The sequence below is a fragment of the Acomys minous genome, assembly GCF_964271855.1.
Source record: "Acomys minous genome assembly, chromosome: 3".
Classification (NCBI taxonomy): domain Eukaryota; kingdom Metazoa; phylum Chordata; class Mammalia; order Rodentia; family Muridae; genus Acomys; species Acomys minous.
The window spans coordinates 91,654,713-91,668,741 of NC_140485.1; the positions used below are offsets into that span (position 1 = coordinate 91,654,713).

Genomic DNA, 14,029 nt, shown 5'->3' on the forward strand with positions numbered 1-14,029 from the left:
CCACCAGGAACTATTACAGTCCTGAGCAATGTCTTTCCTCGTCTTCTTTTTTCCCTGCTGCGGTCCTCACTCTAACAGATATTAGAACAAGCAATCACTCAGCCGCAAGTCTATCTTCAGCACACGTGCCATTTCTTAGAGAAGAGGTAAACAGCAGCTAACAAGAAATTTAGAATTCAAAACTAATTTAGAATTTATTTTGATACGACTTCTTATTGCTATTAAGAAAAAGGCAATCTATTTTGTATGTTTAACCCCTGTGAACGCAAATCTTGTTCTTCCTTCTTCTCCTTTAAGTTTAATTAGTTTCTTTCTTTCTTAAAGGCTGTGGCCAGTGTCATAAGGCACACCATCATGACCATGGTGTAAGTTCCGAAAGGCCACGTTCCTGCTGTGGTGCCACAGATGTGTCTGCTGAGCATTTCTTCCTCACAGACATCTATGGCACTTAGTCTGCTGTCCCTGTTGACAGGACTTTGAAGAACTTAAGCAGCATGATCTTGTAATCTTAGCTGAAACAAGATTTTAGATGTCATAATTTATATCTGTAAGATAAAAGTGATTACATAATGTTTATTCATTTTGTTACCAAGGAAATTGGGGTTTTTCTTTCTTGTTTTGGTTTTTAGTGTTGTTAATGAAAGAATTTAGAAACTGACTTGGAAACTTAAGGACAGTTTTATTAGAACTGGAGAGAAATACAGCAAAGCAGACAAGTAGTAACTCTTGACAGCTGCCAGGAAAAGGCTGGTAGGTAATAGGAAAAGAGAAAGCTATGCCTTTTATTTTAGGGTCCTAGAAATTAGACAGGGTTTCTCTATATAGCCCTGGCTGTCCTGGAACTCATTATGTAGACCAGGCTGGCCTCAAACTCACAGAGATCTGCCTGCCTCTGCCTCTGGAGTGCTGAGATTAAAAGCATGCTCTACCATGCCCTGTCTTCCACTATGCCTCATGAAAAGTATGTTTAAAGGAGTATCATTTTTATGACAGGTGGATCTGGGCCCAGGGATCCTGCTCAAACTATGGCACCAGCCAAAGACAATACATGCAGTAAACTTTGAACCCCTACCCAGATCTAGCCAATGGACAGGACATTCTCCACAGTTGAGTGGAGACTGGGGTCTGACTTTCACATGAACTCTGGTGCCCCATATTTGACCACGTCCCCTGGATGGGGAGACCTGGTGGCACTCAGAGGAAGGATAGCAGGCTACCAAGAAGAGACTTGATACCCTATGAGCATATACAGGGGGTGGAAATCCCCCTCAGTCACAGTCACAGGGGCAGGGAGTAAGGGAAAAATGGGAGGGAGGGAGGAATGGGAAGATACAAGGGATGGGATAACCATTGAGATGTAATATGAATAAATTAATAAAATATATTTTTTAAAAAGACAAAGGAGTATCATTTTGTAGAAAGGATAGGAAATTCAACTGTATTCTAAAAATTGTGGATAAGGAACATATTGTAGCATTTTTAGCAGGGAGAAAAACAGGTTAATAAGCAGAAGCAGAATTTCTCAACCTTGTCACATTAGGTCTTTTAGACCAGATAATTCTGTTGTGCTGCACAAGCTATTAAGCACAGTCTCACTTGTGCATGCTAGATGCTAGCAGCACACCTCTCCAACTGTCACCTCCATATAGGAGTCTTTGGCCTAGAAATTGTAAATAAATCTTAAAATATATTTGAAGCTTTATAGTTAATATCTTTAACTTCTGTTTACATATATAGTAAAATTTTTCTTCAGAGGGTCTGAACATTTAGAATAAGAACTAGCACCAAGTTATTTAAGACTTAAGCAATGGGCTTGGAGAGGTGGCTCAGCGTTTAGAGCACTTGCTCCTCAGGGCCCTCAGCTCAGTTCTCAGCACCCTCCTTGTCACTGTAACCTCAGCTCCAGGGACTCTAGTGCCCTCTTCTGGCTTCGTGGGTACCAACCCCCCTCCATGGCATAACCTACACGGACACAAACACACATAAAAGAAATATATTTTTAAGGTTTAAGTAACAACATGGACTTAATGCTTAGTATGAAACATTTTAATATTTTTATTTTTACAATATGATATTGTGATTGATAAAGCCAATTTAAAAAACAGTCAATATTTTCTCTACTGAATTCTGCTATTTTCAGAGATTACTTTAACTATTAAGATGTTTCAGTCTGCATAATATAGTTGTTTGGGGTTCAATAAAATGATGTGAGGTAATTGTTAATAGGTGGATATGACTTGATGAGTCAATGAGTGTAACCAAGACAACGTAAGTATCTTGCTGTTGTCATTTGCATTGAGAGAAGAAATTTTATTTGAAGAAGGAAGATGTTTTATGTGACCGTAGAGCAAGTGGAAAAATGTAAGGCATTGTAAGGTAGAAACAGTTTTTTTTTTATCTTGAAAATGTTATATGACATGGGGGAATTTTCAGAAGCCATTGCTAAATTTATCTTCCTAAGTATGTAATCTTTTCCATGGCTGGAAGGTCTTATGCTGGCCCGAATATAAGTTGCAAGTGTATTTTACATTGTGCCTTGCAATGTAGAATTTCAAAATCTGTTGAAGGAATAGTTTCCTTAGTATTAAAGGAAACCATCTTCATACTTTTTAAGATGTTCCTTTCACCACAGAGATTAATTCATGTTGTGTTCATCCTTTCTACGTGTATTCATTACCTGATAGACATGTATCTTCCCAACTTCGCATTGATATTTCCCCTCTGCACTCCCACTGGGTTAATCTTTTCATAATGCTCTTCATTATGATGCTTATTTTCTCCACACAGCCATTAGGGACAGTCTTTCTATAACCTATCGTTATTAATTTTGTTCTTACCATATGTTCAAATGCATGCTAAAATCTATCAGGGTTTTTTTTTTTAATGTTTCATGATATATATTTCCTCTGTTTTCCTGTGGATTTGGCCCATTCCTGAGATAATACCAGACAGACTTGAGGCTGGATAGAGCGTCACGCTTTGAAACATTTGGTTTTGCCAGTAAAATGTGTCCTTACAGAGGGCGGAGGCTATCACTGTGCACACTGTAAGTCTAGCCTAGCCACTGTTTCCTCTGTGCTGTCATTTCACGTGTCTTCTGGAGCACTGCTATTTAAAATGTCTTCCTTTCACTTGTGCTCCTTCCACCCCACCCCCATCCCTGCACTTAATGACACTTACCCGTTCCCTCTTCCTGCCGTAAAGAGCTTCTGTAGGAAATTGATAATCGGTGTCTTTCTGTTTCAGAGTCTTTTAACACTGGTGCTGCCTGCTAAGAGGAATTGACGAGGTTCCTGTGATCCTTGTCAGCTTCTCTTTGATTAATCAAAGTTTCTTGCGTGGAGAAGCTCTCTTTAACAAAGGATCACTAAGCTGACCTTTCTGTGGCTTCCCTGGCATCTGCCCCTCTTCCTCTTCTAGCCCTACTACTTACCCTTTTGTTACAAACTTTAATTTTTGGCTTTCAGTAGTAGAGGGTGGAAACCATTTCACTGTAATTCATGTATGCTAGGTGGTTCTACTTAATTTGAATACTTGCATAATTCAGCTTATAAAGCTGTTAGCTATTCAAATAAGCACAAGTACAAAGCAAATGAGTTTGGGTTTTTTTGTTGTTGTTGTTGTTTGTTTTGTAACTGCTATTGACTTCCCAGGTAAGACCAATAGAAAGCAATTCCAAGATTCTTGAAAGAGAAATAGTTCAAAGATCTCTAGAAAAACAGGAGACGTGTTGTCTCATCTAGAAAGATGCTCTAAAAACCATGCCCATCATTGTTTACTTACGGAATTTGTCTTTCGCTCACGGGCAAGTTTAAGCTGTCAAGTTAACTTGAAAATCTGGTTATAAGTACTGAGGAGCCAGGCAGGGTGCCAAGCCTTTAATCCCAGCACTTGGGAGGCAGAGGCAGGGGAATCGCTGTGAGTTCTGGGCCAGCCTCTTCTACAAAATATGAATCCAGGACAACCAAGGCTACATAGAGAAACCCTGTCTGGAAAAACCAAAAAGAAAAAAGAACTGATGAGACTATGCATAAAGCTGGTGAGAATGTATCTGAATATTATTGATATGGATTGCAAACATAAATGTAAATCTAAACTTATTAAATATCTCGAGTAAAACAAAGGAGAATGTCACAGCCTTTGAGTATACAAACCCATTGTCAATAGATGCCAAATAAAATGCTAACTGCAAAAAGAAAATATGACAAATTGCACATTTTCAAAAATGTAAACTTTTCTTCATTTACCGCTAAGAATCTAGAAATACAATCCACAGTTTGGGAGATTTTCTGTGAATGTTCAGAAGATGGAAAACTTACCAAGAAATATACTGGAAGGTGGATGTTATGTTCATGTCTGTAATTTCAGTACTTGAGAGGGTGGAGTAGGATGGTTGCTGCAAGTTCATGGCCAGTTTAGGCTAGATACAGACCAGCCTGGGTTATGAGGTGAGACCCTGTCTCAAAAGTGAAAATCAAAGGGCCAGCGAGATGGCTTAGTGGGTAAAGGCATTTGCCATGCAAGCATGGTGATCTGATTTTGATCCTTGTAACTTACGTACAGGTAGAACGAAAGAGTCAGCTGTCTGTTCACAGTTGTCTTTTGACCTCTATATGTGTGCTGTGGCATGTATCCACACAGCTCGTACATACATGCATACACTCACATATAGTAATAAATAAATAATTTAAAAATCCAAATGAAACAGTTGTATACCAGAGTTGGTGGGCATAGCAGGCTACAGCTGTAACCCCAACACTCAGAAGGCTGGGTGAGGAATGCAAGTTCAAAAGCAGCCTCAGATAAATAGACAGTTTCTGAAGAAGAAAGAAAATCTATGGACTAGCAAGAGTCAGTAGAATGTGCCTACGAATCAGTAAAGGTCAATCAATCAGAATATAGCAAACAACATCAGAACAGTCCTTGCTGAGTTTCCCTAGATTATAATATTTGACTAAATTCCCTTTAATGTACCTGGAAGTTTTTTTCCCCACCCATAGGATAATTAAGTACTGTATTCTCCTTCTTGTGGTAGGACCCCATGCTACTGCATGTAAATGAGTTGCTATACCTAAACTCCCTAAGTTCGGTTTCACAGCTTTTTATTCTTTATCAAACCTTGTATAAAAATAGGATTAACTATGTCTCATTTTCTTATCAAGGCACCTATGCCATATAAGCCTTATTCTAAGCAGATTTCTGTTTTTCTGTTTTCAGATAGTTTACTTTTTAATCTAAGAAAATTGTTTCTCTATACCTGCAGTTTATCACTGTGGAGTGATCTCCAAATGTACTAACTCTGGTCATGAGTGGAATGCAGGACAAATCATGGCTTGGCTCATTGTTTTGTTGATTGTCTAGATACTTAGAAAAGTTAGTGTTGCGTGGATCTGCACCCAAGGGCGTCTGCTCAAACTATTGCACCAACCAAGGACAATACATGCAATAAGCATCGAACCCCTATTCAGATCTAGCCAATGGACAGGACTTTTTCCACAGTTATGTGGAGAGCAGGGACTGACTCTGACATGAACTCTTACTAGATACTTAAAAAATATAATAGCTGCTTCATTGTCAACCTACTTTTTCTATTTTAAATTTATGCATGTAGAAATAACTTTTTACCTGTAAACTATCTTTGTATCAGATGTTTCCCAGTATTTATGAGTGAAATTTGATACATATAAAATTATAACACTATTATTTATACCAACTGTCTAGATTATATAGTTAACACATAGATAATATACATGAATATTTATATGTGGGTGGTTTTGTCTGCATACGTGTCCGTGCACCATGTGAATGAAGTGCCTGTAAAGTCTACAAAAGGTGTCAAAACTCTAGTACTAGAGTTTTAGACATTCGGTATGTGCTGTGTGGATACTGCGAATAAACGTCAGGCTCTCTGCAAGTGCAACAAGCGATTCTAACTGCTGATCCATCTCCAACTCCTGCTGTTGTGTTCATATAAGTCAATATTTATTTTCTCAGTATGGATCATTTAACCTTTTTCTTTTCTTTTTTAAAAATTATTTCATGTATATTGTTATTTTGCTTGCCTGTATGCCTATGAACCATGTGCATTCCTGATGTCCAGAGAGGCCACAGTGGGTGGCAGATCCCTTGGAATGGAAGTTAGAGTTGTGAACCACCATGCCAGTTCTGGGAATTGAATACTAGTCTTCTTGATGAGGAAACAGTGCCTTTCCTCCAGCCTCCTACTTTACCTTTTTAATAGCTTTCAAAAGAGACTGTAGAGCCAAACACAGTATCATGTGCCTGTAGTTTCAGCTATTGTGGAGGCTTAGTCAAGAAGATTGCTAGAGCCCCAAAATTCAAGTTCAGCTACAGCAACATAGGACCCTGCTTCCCCAAACCTGTTGTTCAGCATCCATCGTGGCCTGGATTCCACTTTGGGTGGGCTGGTCCAGGTGCTGCTTGCTTCCAGAAGAGATCAGATGTACCTCAAGATCAAAGGTCCTGGTTCTCACTCAGGGGCAGCTTAGAGCACTCAGGAGGATGTCTCATTGGGGGCGGTGGAATTGAGTTTTCCACTGAGTGTTACAGTTTAGATCTTTTAGAATGAGATTGTTGGCATCAGATGGCAGTGGAGACTCGGGAGCTCTACAAGCCTGTGAGGATACCAAAAATGCTACAGCCCTTCATTAGGTTGATGTGCTTAGGATGTGGACAGATGCCCAAAACCAGTGAGACGCAGGCCCGTCAGCCACTTGGCAGCTCCACCGTCACTGCCTGACCAGCAGTCAAGCCCAGGGTGTCCAGCCGCGATTCTCCAGGGAGGAGGGGAGCCCTCCCTTCTCCAAAATAAATGGAGTCTCAGATGATCATGGTGGAGGAATGGCACAAGCGTGAGAGAGCAAGCCAACGTTTATTTTTGTGAGTCAGGGATTTATAAGCCTTGGGCAATGGGTTTGAGGGTGAATGTGTCTGGTTCACTGGGGCTAGGGTGCTAGGGATACTTGATTTACATGCTGTGGTATAGCAACTCATTTACATGCGGTAGCATGGGGTCCTACCACAAGGAGAACAGAGTACTTAATTATCCTATGGGTGGGAGAAAAACTTCCAGGTGCATTAAAGGTCATTGGCTGAAGGCTAGGATCTCCTTAGCATACGGTGGTGTATTTCCAGGAATTCCCAGGTGCTTGCTGAAAAGGTTCTATCAGGAAAGGCCTGTGATCTTCACCAAGATCCTTTCCTTTCCTTTCCTTTCCTTTCCTTTCCTTTCCTTTTCCTTTTCCTTTTCCGTTTCCTTTCCTTTCCTTTTCCTTTTCCTTTTCCCTTTCCTTTCCTTTCCTTTCCTTTCCTTTCCTTTCCTTTCCTTTCCTTTCCTTTCCTTTTCCTTTTCCTTTTCCTTTTCCTTTCCGAGACAGGATCTCTCTATGTAGTCATGGCTGTTCTGGGCTTCACTCTGTAGATCAGGCTGGCCTCAAACTCAGAGATTTACCTGCCTCTGCTTTTGGGATTAGAAAGATGAATCACCATTCCTGGCTTGCTTTTACCTTCTTTTTTTAAACCATAAGTTAGTTTTCTAATTTTTTAGATCTTGAAATAAGTGAAGTGACACATTCCCTACTTTTCTTTTAAACAAAGCACCTTTTACTAGGGAAGGCAACAACTTCTGACTTCTATAGGCACATGGTACACATACATACTCTCAAAACATTCATACACATAAGATAGTTAAATCTAAAAAGAAAAGACTTCTCTTTCAGTGTACATTCTTAGTATCATTTTGAAAAAGAATTGGCTATACATGCATAGGCTTACTTCTATCTTTTCTGTTTCATTTTTTATTTCATACCTATTCCTGTCAGTTTTGATTATTGCAAATTTGTGTTATATTTTGAAGTCAGGTAGTTATTTTTTGATAAGATTTGTTTGGCTACTTGGACTTTTTTATAGTAAAATAAAAAGGTTAGGGCCTGACTCATAAGACTTGTACATGCTTAAGACAGACAAAATCCTGTCATGGAGGAAGGAAAACGAGTACAAAGCTCTTTCACCTCTTTATTCCTGGTTAGTATATTTTTGTTTGAGCTTTGTTCATATCTATTGGCATATAGCAGCACTGGTTTTCATGTTAACTTTATATCTTGAAACTTGGCTTAATTCATTTAGTGGTTCTTACATTTTGTTTTTTCATAGAATCTTTGGATTTTTCTATATGTAAGATCATGTCTCCTTCAAAAAGTGATAACTTGACCTTTTTTTCCTTCCCAATTTATTTATTTATTTATTTATTTATTTATTTTTGGTTTTTTGAGACAAGGTTTCTCTGGACTCACTTTGTAGACCAAGCTGGCCTCAATGCAGTCCACCTGCCTCTGCCTTCCAAGTGCTGGGATTAAAGGCATGTGCCACCATGCCTGGCCTTTCCTTCCCAATTTAAAAGTATGTCCTTTATTTCTTTTATCGGATTGCTCTGGCTAGGACTCTCATTATTGAGTAAAAGTGATGAAAGTAGATATCCTTGTTTTGTTCTGTATCCTATCAAGGACCTTCCAGATTTCTCCAGTTTGGTATAATGACAACTGTTATCTTATTAAAAATGGCTTATTAAAAATGGCTTCTATAGCCTTTTTCAGCATTTTTATCATGCTGAATTTAGTCGGTTGCTTTTTTGCATTTTATTGAGATATTTGAGTTTGTCTTCTGTTCTGTTGACATGGTTTATTATGTTTATTGATTTGGCTATATTGAGCCCTTCTTGCTTTCTTATGGCAAGTGCTCATTTTAATGTGTTCAATTTGTTTTGCTAGAATTTTGTTACAGATTTTTGCATCTATGTTCATTAAGGATGTTGGCTAGTAGCTTCCTTTTAAAATTGTATTCTTATTTGATTCAGATATCAGGATAGCCTCACATTATAAAGTATGTTAAGACAAAATAGTATCAGGGTTTTTAAGTGTTTGGTAGAATTCAGTTTTAGAACCAAACACCCATTGTACTAAAATAAATATTCAGTGTATTCATGGCAGTGAAATTCTTATGTGGCAGCAAATAAGAAAAAAGTGTGGTAGAACTGTTGAGATAGCTGAGTGGTTAGGAGCACTGGCAACCTTATGGTGTTTCATGACCATCTATCCAGGGATGCAGGTGTACAGACTCGAACGAACGAACGAATGAATGAATGAATGAATGTCAAACCAACCAGATTGGTTCATAGCATTAATCCTTAAACTGTAAACAGTGCATAAACTTACTTTTGGGGAAACCAGAGGGATTGTTTTCTAAGTGTTGTCTTTTCATTTGGGGGAATGTATATATACATACATATGCATATTCATCTCTTTTTTCTCCCCCAAGAGAAATTTGCATATGCTTTTAACAAGAGCCTGTGAGTCCTGGTTCTGACATTTATCAGATCAAATTTTGGGGCTCTTGAAAAGTTTTTACCTTAAAAAGATAAACGATGCCTCTAGTTTTTATTGACCCCCTTTTCATTTGTTCCCAGCAGCCTGATTTTGCCCTTTCTGTCTCAAGCATCTATTGAGCCCATTAGAAGCATAAATTGGAAGTCCAAATTTCATAATTGTTCAGAATATCTTAAAAATTGAAGTAGGCTTGGTGAAATCGCTCTGTGGGTAAACATGCTTGCCACTAGCCTGGCAACCCAACCTCATTGCCACGACCCACTTGGTAGAAGGAAAGAAGCAATGTGAGAAAGCAGATTGTGCTTGGACAGCCTCATGAGAACTGTGGCTTGCGTGTGCCTCCCACACAAGTAAATAAATGTAAATTAAAAATAAAAATTGGATTGAAGGGAAGCAGGAGGTTCGAAGAAAAGGGGTCCACATTAAGGGGGATAGATAGGCTAATGGCAAGTTTACAATTAGTGTGTTTCTTATAAGCATGATAATTTCGTATAGGCAGGTTAGCACTTTGTTCTAAATTATCTTCATTGCTTTGTGCATTTACTTACTCAATAGTTGTTTTGTCCAAAGAAATGGTGTAGATGAAAATGTAAGTACAAGTCCCAAATTTTTGTATAATATAACTAATGTTAGATTATTTATTCTTATTTTACGTATACTGATGTTTTGCCTGCATGCATGTAAGTGTACCATGTACATGCTGTGCTAACCAAGGCCAGAAAAGGGTGTTAGATCTCTCCTAGGACTGGAGTTACGCAGGGCTGAGTGCTGCTCTGTAAGTGCTGGGAACAGAATCTAAGTCCTTTGTAAGAGCAGTAAGCACTCGTGACCTACAGCCTAAGAAGGCAGTGTTACAGACTTCTGAGACAGGAGACTAACAGGCTGAGTTACTCACAGACACCATTCAGGTAGATCAGGGAGGAGATGCAGTGCTGAACCATTATGCTTACTCTGGTAGGAGATTCTGGGACCTGAAATAGGGAGGTGGCAATCCAGTGAAATGGGTATGGCAATTGAAAGAGAGGTAAGTATGCTAATAAACATTGGAATGTAAATATCTAAAACAATGGAACCATTCATAAAAATTAGTAGGTCAGTGATAGAGGTTGATTGGGGATAAAATAATATAGTTTTCTCTTTTAACAAATGTTTCTTCTATATTTGAATTATTTTTAAGTTTAAACAATATTTGCTAAGAGTTCTTTTTAATTACAAAGATCTTTTTCTATAACTTTGTTTAAAATTGTGTGTGTGTGTGTGTGTGTGTGTGTGTGTGTGTGTGTGTGTGTTGGGGTGTGGGCATGCCATATGGTATTCAGAGGACAATTTGTAGCAGTCTCCCCTCTCTTGCCATCCAATGAGATCTGGGGATTCTTAGGCTTGAGAGCAAACTAAAAACAATGCATGTCTGTTTTTTTTGCGGGGGTCTTCGATACAGGCTTTCTCTGTGTAGCCTTGACTTTCCTAGACTTAATTTGTAGACCAGAACTCACAGAGATCTGCATGCCTCTGATTCCCGGAGTGGTGGGATTAAAGATGTGCACCACCATGCCTGGCTAACTATGCCTGCTTTAATGAATAAAGTTAAATTAAGTTGGCGAAAGTACACCAATATATCACACACTGTGCTTCTTACAGAAGCACACCGTGAACACAGGGGAGCTGTGACTGAAACAGCTATTCCCTTAGTCAGCTCTACTTCACCTGATTTCAAATAAATGAACTTTCTATAATGAGAAAGGAGAAAGGAAAGCTGCTCTTCTGCCTGCCTCTGGGACCCTTTCCCTCCTCCTGGGCTGCCTCATGCAGCCATGAGGTGAGGACATGTGCCAGGTCCTGTTGTAGCTTGTTGTGCTGTGTTTGGTTGACGTCCTTGGGAGGCCTGCTCTTTTCTGCAGGCAGATGGAGGGGAGGGAGGGAAGCTGCAGTCAAAAAAAGAAATCACAGACACAGATCGAACCTATTCCTCTTCACCACGGAAGGATTTCAGTGGGGGAGGGTCATCAGGGCGACATCCTCCCTTCTAGCGTTCATCAGCTGCAGCAGACTCAGGATGGGGAGGTGGAAAGGGAAGCAAGGCCAACAAGAAGACGCTCTGTCTATGCAGTCTTTGAGAGGGCCTCACCTTTGCTGTGCTTATGTTTTGTAGAATCCATGATTATATAAGCTAGCCCAATACACTCATTGGTTTACTTAAAAACAAACAAACAAAGAATTGTTGAAACAGCTCTAACAGAGATGATTGTTTCAGTCCTGGCTCTTTTCCTCCCTACATTCCATCAGACAGCAGAAAACGTCTGTCAAATTACGGACTTCAGCCTGAAAGATTTCACTGTCAGGTGACCTGTACCAGAAACAGGTTTTTGGTTTTTGGTTTTCTGTTTTTTTTCTTACACCACATTATTTTCACAGTGAACAATCTCCTTTTGCATTATGTTTTGAAGTAATGTCATTATTTGGGTTATGTATAATTAAAGCAGTCTCCTTTTTTATGTGGAATATACATTCTAAGATCCTTATTGGATGCTGGAAAAGGACCCAGGAATACTGTACAAACCCTCTATTACTGTGTTTCTTTGTTTAAGCTGGTTTACAAATTCAGTGTTCTTTTCATCTTCACTAAGCACTATGCTCTGCAGCCCTCACTTATAGTGTATGGAGGAGCAATGAAATCCTTTTCCTGTCAGCACTCTCCTGGATAGATTTCATTGTTGATCTCTGCAGCCTCAGCATGTGAGCATTCATCTTCCCTTCTTAAAGCATTACTGATCACCTTTTACCTTAGAGGACTTCCTTTATAGCTCATTCTAGCGTGACTGCCTTGTCAGCATTACTGCTGTTTCCTGTTGGGGCAATTTTTAAGTTACACTTGGGTGGCTTGAAGAGAATTAGTGCAGCACCTCCTGCTGATCTGATAACCATAGCGGCTGGTGACAAATGGTCAGGTAGGACCTGTATTCGCAGGACACTGGCGGGGTGAGTCATCCCCTTTGGTGGGCTACAGTGGGATGCCAGAATTCCATCATGCTACTCAAATTGTTTTACATTTTAAGCTTATAAATTATTTCTCTTAAAAAAAGATTTATTTATTATTATACAGTGCTCTGCCTGCATATACACCTGCACATCAGAAAAGGGCAATAGATCTCATTATAGATGGTTATGAGCCACCATGTGGTTGCTGGGAATTGAACTCAGGACCTTTGGAAGAGTAATTAGTGCTCTTAACTGCTGAGCTATCTCTCCAGCCCTATAAATTATTTCTAAATGTTTTCATTTAGTGTTTTCTAACTACTGTTTCCTTAGGTGATGGAAACCATGGGAAGCCATCTGGCCATGAGGGGGGCTGCTGTATTTGGCAGCCAGCTTACTGTTTCTGTAAGGAAGTAAGATCTTTCAATAGAATAGGCTCCTGTAGTTCACAGTGCCAGTGTGGGAGGGTCAGAGTGCCAGCTCAGGTGGTGGGGGCACTGTGTCTGCCTGTGGCGGCAAGGTCCAGTGAGTAGATACAGCGTGGTGGGAAAGTGCATGAAGGCAAGAGGCTGCCTTACAAAGCAGGAAGTCAAGACTGCAGGCCACAACCTCAAGCACAAGGCCAGTTGACCTGTGGACCTCCTAGTAGGCCCAACCCCCACTAATTGCACACTATTTCCCAACTTCGGGGCTATGAATTCTTCAGGGGAGGGGAGTGGGGACAAAGCACATCTAAATCGTAGCAGATGGTGTTAGGATTGTGGACTTGAAATGGATTTTCTAGCTTCTGACCAACTAAGTCAGGACTTGCTGGATTAAGCAGTATTACGATTTTTATCCTGGTGATAGTTGGGAAAGGGAGGACAGCTCTTATGTATTAGTAATACCTCAGTATTAGAGGATACTAATATGATAAGGTGGCTGTTCCAAGGAAAAACAGCATTTTACCCATCCCTGGAGCACAAACTCTGCTTTCACAGTCTTTTTCAAGTCCACTGTTACTGAGAAATCAAAGTACGTGAGGTTTTATGCATCAGCAGAAAAGACAGTAATACTTCTTTCTTTTGACACACAAGTTCAGAAAACTCCTTACAAACTGCAGTCTTCCTCATACACCAGAAAAGTCCTTACAAATTGCATAATCTTCCAAGTTGGATTTTCAAAACACACAAACAAGGGTTCAGACAGTTAAATAAAAACTAGTAATTTAATTAGTACATTTGAATCAGCAAATTCACATTGATTAAAAAATATTAGAAGACTGAAGGAATGTTTGAAAATTCAGGTTATGATTTTATAATTGAAAAATTTTAAATAAATTGCTTTAGTATAAAATGCTAATTAGTATCATATTAAAACTTTCTGCTCTGTACCCTTCTCTATAAAAATAATTGTGTGTCTTTAAAAATTGTATATCTGACCCACTACCAAATGGTTATCACTGAAAACATGCATTCAGGCAACATCATACAAACTCGGCAGCCTGTATGCTATCTAGTATTTGGATGTAATAACAATGAATGGAGAGAGAGGCCATGAATTTGAACAAGGAGGGGTATTTGAGAGGATTTGGAAGGGGGAAATGATGTAACGTATTATAATCTCAAAAAAAATGTTGATAGCATTACAGTAGGCGCATTTTTTGTCTCAAAATA

The 14,029-nt window shown here is 39.3% G+C and overlaps 1 protein-coding gene across 7 annotated transcripts in view; it reads left to right on the top strand.

The window, feature by feature from the left end:
- LIN28B (lin-28 homolog B) overlaps positions 1–14,029 on the top strand; it is a 108,589-nt gene that overhangs the window by 41,895 nt on the left and 52,665 nt on the right. The window lies entirely within an intron of this gene.